At 34.3% G+C, this 8,764-nt stretch overlaps 1 pseudogene; it reads right to left on the minus strand.

Annotated features, from left to right (window-relative positions):
* Window positions 1-8,311, minus strand: part of LOC103086185 (40S ribosomal protein SA pseudogene) — a 14,613-nt pseudogene extending 6,302 nt beyond the window's left edge.
* Between the last annotated feature and the right edge of the window lie 453 nt (window positions 8,312-8,764).

An 8,764-nucleotide genomic window follows, 5' to 3' on the forward strand; every position in this document is an offset into this window, starting at 1 on the left:
TTCCTGCTAATATCTTATGAATTGGTGAAAATAAAACACTCGGCAATACCTTAAGAAACTATAAAGAAAAGGAAACACCCCTAACAATGGCAATTAATGTGTAAGCAGCCTTCTCAAAAGTAAAATAGAAGTCAAAAGAATGGAAACTTATTTTTGAATACTGAAAAATGTTCCATTTTCAATCACACACCCAATTACACTCACTTTTTAAAATAATGAAAAAAATCAACTTAATAAAAGAAGCACATACAGCACTGCTAATATCAACTAAATACTATTAAGGCAAGAAAAGCACCATATAAAAAGCCAATATTCTTCATAAAATCATCAATTTAGAAGAATAATATAACTGTGTCATGCAAACATAATAAAATATGCTATATCATTCATAAAATAATAGATTAACATAAAAATGAGCAAGAAAATAGAAGATAGGAACAAAAATTAACAAGTTTTTTTTTTCTAATGGAGAGTAAAACCTACCCTAAACAGATAATATACATTATTTCTATTTTCATGTGCTAATCCAGAGAGACCACCTTAAACTAATACTAAAAACATCATATGAACTCAAAAAAAATAAATAGAAATCAGGAGTGAAGAGAAACCCAGAAAATATTTCTACATTTAAAAATAAAACCCACACATTTATGCCTGTGTTCGCATACAAACATATTTCTGAAGGCATCAAATTGTAAAGTCGAAAAAATTTAGAATTGAACAAAAACAAAAGGATCCTGTATGGAATGTAATTTGACGTATACTTTAGAGTGAAATTCATTATTGTAAACAGACAGATTAAAAGAAGAAAATAGAAAAATTAACGATCTAAGCATCTCATTCATGAAATTAGGAAAAGAAAAATGGCAGCAGTCTAAAGAATTTGATGGACAGATATAATAAATATGAATGCATTTGTGAATATAGAGGAACTCAGAAAGCAATCGAGAGGATTAGCAAATCCAAATTTCCTTGAAAATATGCATAAAACCCACTAGAGCTTTCCTCAAACATGGTACTCATTAGCATCATGTGGAGAGCCTTCAAAACTTTTTATGCTCAGCTCATAATCCCTAATCCAGCCCTCAGAAGTCTTTAGATTTTCCCAGGTGGTTCCAATATATAGTCATGTGGAGGACACAAACAGACAAAACTCTGAGAAAGAAATGTACTAAAAGAAAGAGAGAGCTGATGGGGTGATGAAGGATATTGAAAGAAAAAGCAATATTAGAGAGACATGGAAATATGTCAGGGCAATCGTGATTTCAAATTTAGAAAGCATCCTATAAATAAGTGTATAGACATTCTGAGTTTGTTTATGAACATAAAGAGTAATCCAGCTGTTTAAAAATCCATCCACAAAAAACTTGATGATTTTATAGGTAACCTCGACCATTCTTTCAAAGAAGAGGAAAATCTAGAGAATGAAGAGAAAGAAAAGACAAGGGCAACAGGGTGGAATGGGAAGGGAATCTGGGAGGGGGAGCTAAAAGGAGAAAAGAAGAAAATGTACACAGTTTTGTTTTGCTTTGTTTTCAATTTTAAGGCAAGGTATATGTTAATAGGGAAATGTGGGGCAGCATAAGAGAAAAAATTTAAGATTTGTTTAAGAGCACAAATTTAGGAACAATAAATAAAAGATCAACACACCAAATAATAAGTATGTTTTTTCTCAAAATGAAAAGAAGGATTAAAGTAAGAACATCTATTAATATAAGTTACAGCACGTGGCAGGGACTGCAAACTGCTGGTATCCACCGGCCTTCGTCCATATGACTACACAAAACCTATCTGATTTTTCGACCCACACTTGTTACTTGTCCATGTGAATTAATCCTACACTTTCTCTCCAAGATGTTTAATGGAGATTTTAGGATTTATGCATTTAATTAATTGCATGCGGAATATTAAATGATATCCCTGTTCTACTCTGAAAATGCATTTACTGTCTCTCCAAGCCATGAATCTGGTGTTCAGTAGGGCATGCAGAGTCGGTTTATGAAAAAGAAAACAATACAATCTTTTAAAGTCCTTGAATTATATTAACACATTTGAAACTGAGTTATCTCTAATAAAGAAAAAATGTGTATTTAATGATTAAAGGTACCAAACATTTGCTAGCACCTAAGCAAAGCACAAAAATGAGCAAAATGATACAAAACGATTGCATTCTGCAGGAAGGGAGAAAGAAGACATGCATATCCGTAATTAGAAGAATGAATAAAAAAATGTCATCAGTGCTCCTAGAGCCTAATAGTAAGAAGTAAATCTCTTTGTATGGACAGACATCTTCCTGGAGATTGATTTGGTAGTAACAGCTAAGGATAGCATTTCCAAGTCTGATTCATATACAATGTTCATGGCAACAACTATACCATAATGTGTTTTTCTATACAAACTATTTTGCCTTGTCCATGAGCACATTGAGTGCAACTGCATGTGCCAGTAACAGACTTTGTCCATGATCCTCTTATGAAGAAATAGCTTTAAATCTTACTGAAAGTTATTTCTAATAAATTAGTCATTATAGATGATATGAGAACTACACACACCAGTTAATCACGGAAAATAAGGGAAACTTACATAATGTATGTTTCACTTGTTTCATAAATCAGAATAGTTGAAACAGACATTTAATAATTTAAATAAAAGTATACATACAATTGTATTTTCAAAGAAATCCCATATTTTAATGATAATAGATGGTCTTGGCTTTATTATGCCTGAAGCTTTATTTTAATATGAAAAGGTGATGCATTTATAGAGGCTGATTCATATAACATATTCTCTAAAGTGCTTGAGATATGCTACATGTTTCTGGACCTCTTATAGAACATCTTTGAAAGACAGTTTGAGATATTGCCTTTATTAATGTACTGTGAGATTTTGAGAGTTTCTATAGACACGTAAAAATTGGAGGTGGTTACCCTCAGAAAGAACAGATGTTTTGACATATGTCTAGATGAGTACTCTGAACTAGAAATTCAAATCTCCTTCTGGAAAACTTTTTGTGCTAACATATGGTAGACAATGAATCTTAAAAACCATTGGCTATGGACTTGACAGAAAAAATGGGATTAGTTAAGATTTATTTACAGAGATTAACCAAATTGAGCATAGAAATGGGTGGAACTGGCTATATTCCTCTGATTTTCAAATGATTGGCAAAAATTCCTTTAATCTTTCCAAAAATTCTTTAAATTCTCTGAAATTCACATGCAATATAATATTTCTAAATACATTTCCTATCTGTCTTTGTTAAATCATGTGGAACACTTTCCCTGCCTACAACACTTCTAAGAGGAATATACATTTGCAGACCCAAACTGTGGAAAGAAAGGCTCAACTTTGAATAATTTTACTCTCTTTTCTGCATTATCATAAAAAATGATGGATTCAAAGCATAACAATATCCACATTTAAATGGCATCAAGCAAAATCATATCAGTTCTCTATTGCTGATGATAATTACATATGAAAATACCTCTCCATTTTTGTAGTTACATTAATATAATTCAAAATAAAAAATGCGTATTTGTCAGCTATTTTTTTTAAACAAGCCCAAACTTATATAGAACATTTATGCATTTAAACAAGATATAAGGCATGGTTTTTATTTTCTCCTCTTGGAGAAATGTCATGTGAACATGGCAAAAATAGTGATCTCTAATCATTCTTCCTTTTGTTTGAAGGTCAATTCCCTTGCTTGCTCTTTTTTCATATGTTATATTGTCACTGGACGTTAAACATGTTTTGAAAAGCACCAGAAACCCAGAATATACTTTCAACACTGTCTACAGAAATACTTCATAACAGTTTAACTCATAACAGTTTCAACATGCATATGATATATAATAGATTCCTCATACGCTTAGGAGTTGAAATTAGAGATAAAATGTGAATAATCAGCACTGTTTGGCTGAGAAAGAGTATCCTATAATAGCCACTAAAAATTTGGCAAGAATAATATGTGCTTAAATTATCCAAATTTCCACGTGGCCCTAAAATTAATCTCTTGGGGTATAGGTAATTCTTTAATGCCATTCTTCTCTACAAATCATTGAAAAATGTCCATCCTGTTTTGAACAAAGTATTAGGGAAGAGTGTATAAAACTATTTTAACTAGATCTGGGATCTCTGAATAGATTACTGCAATAACGAATAGTGTGGTCATTACTGTTCTGTATATTTTAGCCCAGATACTTTTCCTCACAGACATATTTTCTCCAGCCTGGGATTTTCAACTTTTAAAGAGTGTACATTCAGCATTCCCTGCTGCAGAAAATAAGAATTATTTTGAAAGTTGCTTTTATCTAATTATAACCATTGTCTTGACAACAACTGCAAACAAAAGTGTGTTTCTTTTTTTTAATGAACTCATTGATCTCTATGCCTAATCTCCATAGGATGGCAAGGCATGTTTATTTTGAATAAATATGTTGAAATGCTTTTAAAATCTCTGATGTCTCCTTGAGAATCACTTTTCTGGATATACTCCATCAATCCCTAATATTCTTCTCCTGCTTCTCAGCTGGTTAATATCTATGATTGATCATTGGCCAAGCAGTAAACATAGAAATGTGTTTACATTAGTTCACCTAATTATAAATTTGCTTTTCCAGTTATGATAGGACACTTTCAAGTTTCATAGAATTTAAATATGCTTAATATAATTTTCAAACTCTTTAAAATTTGTGCAGGAATAGTGAAAACACTATATTTAAGAACCACATCTAGACTGGAATGAAAAACCTGCCACTTAATATCTGTGTGATTTTAGGTGACTTAACCTCTCTGAGACTCAGTTTACTCATCCATAGAAAGGAAATAACAGCATCAACTCTTTAAGAGGCATGGTATAGGTAAAATCTCTTAGCACTCAATATGGTTTAGTTTTCTGTTTCTGCTTCCAAGTCAATATCTCCTTACAAAAAAAAAAGAAGAAAAAGAAACATTAACCCTCTGACATCCCAGTCTGAAAAGAAGTCTCTGTGGCATGCTGAATGAAGAATCTAGCCTCAGTGTCTTTTATTTTAATTATATATCCTGGGATTACACAGTTTGGGGATAACGTTAATGAGTTTTCACACACAATTAATGATGCACAAGACAAGCTATTTAGTATCCAAATCTGACAAGTTGATGCTCTGTAAAGCTGCTTTAAGAATTTGAGTGAAAGATAACTGAAACATTACAAGGATGTAATGTTTCCATTAATTCAATACATATGTTAAAATACTAAATAAAAATTAACTGCAGTCTATAGAACCTGATTCTATTACTATTACTTCTATTATTTCTGGGCTAACAAAATTAAATTTCAGATTGGTTGAACTTTATGGAAAATGAGGAAGTTTGCTGTAGAGCTGTAAAGAAGAATCATATTTTCAATCACACCACACAACCAAGATATAGCATATTCAAAGTGCTGAAAACCAATGATAAAAAAATGAATCTTGGAGGCAGCAAAATATTACATACAAAGAAAAAAGAAAACGACTTCATCAGACAAATATAAACTTAGAGAAATTGCTGCCAGTAGATCTAAGAAATATTAAAGAATACTTTTTATATCAAATCAATATGATATCAGACAGAAATCTAGATTTGTTTAATAAATAAAGATCTCTGGAAATTGTAAAAAATGATAATAACTCCATTTTTTCTTATTTTGACTTAATAGAAATTTGACTCTCTGAAAGAAAAATAGTAAAAATAAAGTGGCTAATAACATAAATACAATTAAAAAATATAATTAAAAGAGGATAGAGGAATGGAAGGAGTAATTTTAGTTATCCTGTTGTAAGTTTACCACTGTTTTTCACAGCTATAAATAATGGACCAACAGTGAAACATGAATGGAATAAAAAAGAAACACTCAACCCAAAAGCTATCATGATAAAAAGAAAAAGGGAACAAAGAGCCGATAATAAGAGACAAATAAGTTGGTGTAATTAAATTCAAATATATCAATAATTGCATTACATATAAACAGTCTGTAGACCCAATTAGTGATAGAGATGGTCAAATTTGATTTAAAAAGATACAATCTATATATTGTCTATTGAAACCAAATTCAAATATAAAGATGTTGAAAGGTTAAATGTAATAATATGGAAAAATATAATATGTAAATATTAAGCAAAGAAATCTGGAGTGGCTATATTAATATCAAAAAACAGAATTCAGAACAAGGCATATTACCAGAACAAAAGCAGTCAATGAGGGAAAAGACATAATAATCCCAATAAAGCTTAAAAATGCATGAAGCAAAACCTGATAGAACTGAAAAGTAAAAAGAAAAATCCACAATTATAGTTGGATATATTAACACTTCTCTGTCTGAAATCCATAGAACAGCAGATATACAGTAAACATATACAAGACCTGATAAACAGAAGTTGACCTAGTTGACATTTATAAATCCCTCCAACAAACAAAAGCAAAGATACAAATTTCAAAAAGCTTTTGGAATACATAACCAAAATAGAACATTTCCTGAGCCAGTAAACAAAAGTCAATATATCTGAAAGAACTGATGATGGTCAAAGTCTATTTTCTGAGCACAATGCAATTATTGTTGATAACAACAGGAAGATATCTGGAAAAAGCCAAATATTTGGAAGTAAACAAATGCTTCTAAATAACTCATAATACTTCTAAATAACTCATGACATTCATAAGGGAAATTAAAAAATATTTTAATTGAATGAAAATGAAAACATTACATATTACAATTTGTGGGAAATAGATAAAGCAGTGCTTATGGGGATTTTACAGCATTAAACACTTGTCTTTAGAAGGAAGTAAGGTCTCAAATCAGCTACCTAATATTCCATGTTAAGCAACAATAAAAAAAGGGGGGTAAATAAACCCAAAGCAAACAGAAGAGAGGAAATAATAAAGACAAAAGAAGAAAAGATGAAATAGTAAAGAGAAATAATAGGAAAAATCAATTAAAAGGGAACTGTTGTTTTTAAAAGATCAATGAAACTGAAAAATCTCTAGCCAGAATGATCAACTAACTCAAATTCAGAAGAAATGAAAAGCACTGGAATGGTACATCTGTCAGTAAATATAGACTATATATATAATGTTTCTCCTCAATTTTATTAAAAGACATAAGGTTACATAAAGCAATAGTTATAATATTCTGTTTTTAGGTTTGTAACATACACAGATGTCATTTTTTTTTTTTTTTTGTGCGGTACGCGGGCCTCTCACTGTTGTGGCCTACTCCCGTTCCGGAGCACAGGCTCCAGACGCGCAGGCCCAGCGGCCATGGCTCACGGGCCCAGCCGCTCCGCGGCATGTGGGATTTTCCCGGACCGGGGCACGAACCCATTTCCCCTGCATCGGCAGGCGGACTCTCAACCACTGCGCCACCAGGAAAGTCCCCTATTTCCTTTTTAAGGGTCTGCAGAAGAACAGCTGCGGACCACTCAGCGGTTGCTCCTCCCATTCCATGGCCTGAGCAGTGGCAGCTGCAGCCCATCTTCAGTGGCATCGTCACTGACTGCTGTGCACTGTGGTTCTCAGCGGGGAACTACTGGGCAGGCACAGAGGGCACCTGCCTCCTTCAGACCAGGCTGCTACCTCGGGTTGAGCAGCAGTAAATTCAGGAGCTGGAGCAGTCCGTCCACCCTGAATTCCTCCTTGCTCACAGCCTTCTCAGCTGAGGCCCGCCCTTCCTTTACCACCTGTTGAGGATCTTCGCACAAGTCGAGAGTAGGCGGGACTCCCGCAGGTGCTCACGGGAGAGGGAACCGCGCATGCGCAGAACTTCCCCGGTCAGCGTCCGTCAATCACGCCAGACCCGCAGAGCGAGCTCCCGGTTGTTGCAGATGGCGGTGTACACACAGCAAAGAGGCTGGTTTGTGTTACACGGAGCAGTGGTAGGCAGGTTCACAGAAGATGCCTCTCACGCCGGTGGTCAGGCCTGGTGTCGGGAACCACCACGAGTCTCGGCTTCCGGAAGCCTGCCGGGCTCCGGTGAGTGAGGTTCCAGGAGCGAGGTGACCAGCAGTAGGAGTGGCGCCCATGGCAGCAGCAAGCTTCCGCACAGCTCTCTGGCTGGTCTTCCTGGAGGTTATGATGCTGACATCAGCCAGGTTTTCACTGGCAATGATGGCAGGAGCGGGCAGCAGAAGCTTCTCCCAGGTTCTCTTCAGATTTAGAGGTAATGCCATCACTTTTCCTTCTTAGTAACTGTCCGATTTGGAAGTCAACGTTGGTGCCACCTAAGTGGGTTCTTGCTGCAAGGTTTGAGGACATGCTCCTTCATTTGCAGGACATTAAAGGCTCAGGGCATTGTGAAAGTTTCCCTTTAAGGTGTGCCTTACAGACCGCTGTCTGGGTAGCACAGAAAGGGAAAAGTCAAAGATTTTAAATTTGTAAATTGGACTAAGGAGCAAGATTAAATTATATTGAGTAGAAAAGATATGTTGGATTCAAAGATGCACACGAAGGCTTACCCATATATTACTATATTCTCTATCAATATGTTAAATCTATCCACCTTAGTTTTGAAAGATATTTTTTAGGGAATTATACATGTCATGAGGCTTTGCCTATAAAATCTATGTTACTAAGAGATTATTAAAAATGAAAGCCAATCAAATAACAGTATACTAAAAAGTTCATAGATATAGGAAAAGAAATGATTTTTAAGAAGTACATGAAATTTTAAAGTTCAGACATTTCAGATTGTAAAGAAATGTTCTGTGATGGAAATACTCTGTAGCCAGTAACTTTGGAAATGCTA

The sequence above is a fragment of the Lipotes vexillifer genome, unplaced genomic scaffold (assembly GCF_000442215.2).
Source record: "Lipotes vexillifer unplaced genomic scaffold, Lipotes_vexillifer_v1.1 scaffold66, whole genome shotgun sequence".
Taxonomy (NCBI): Eukaryota; Metazoa; Chordata; class Mammalia; order Artiodactyla; family Lipotidae; genus Lipotes; species Lipotes vexillifer.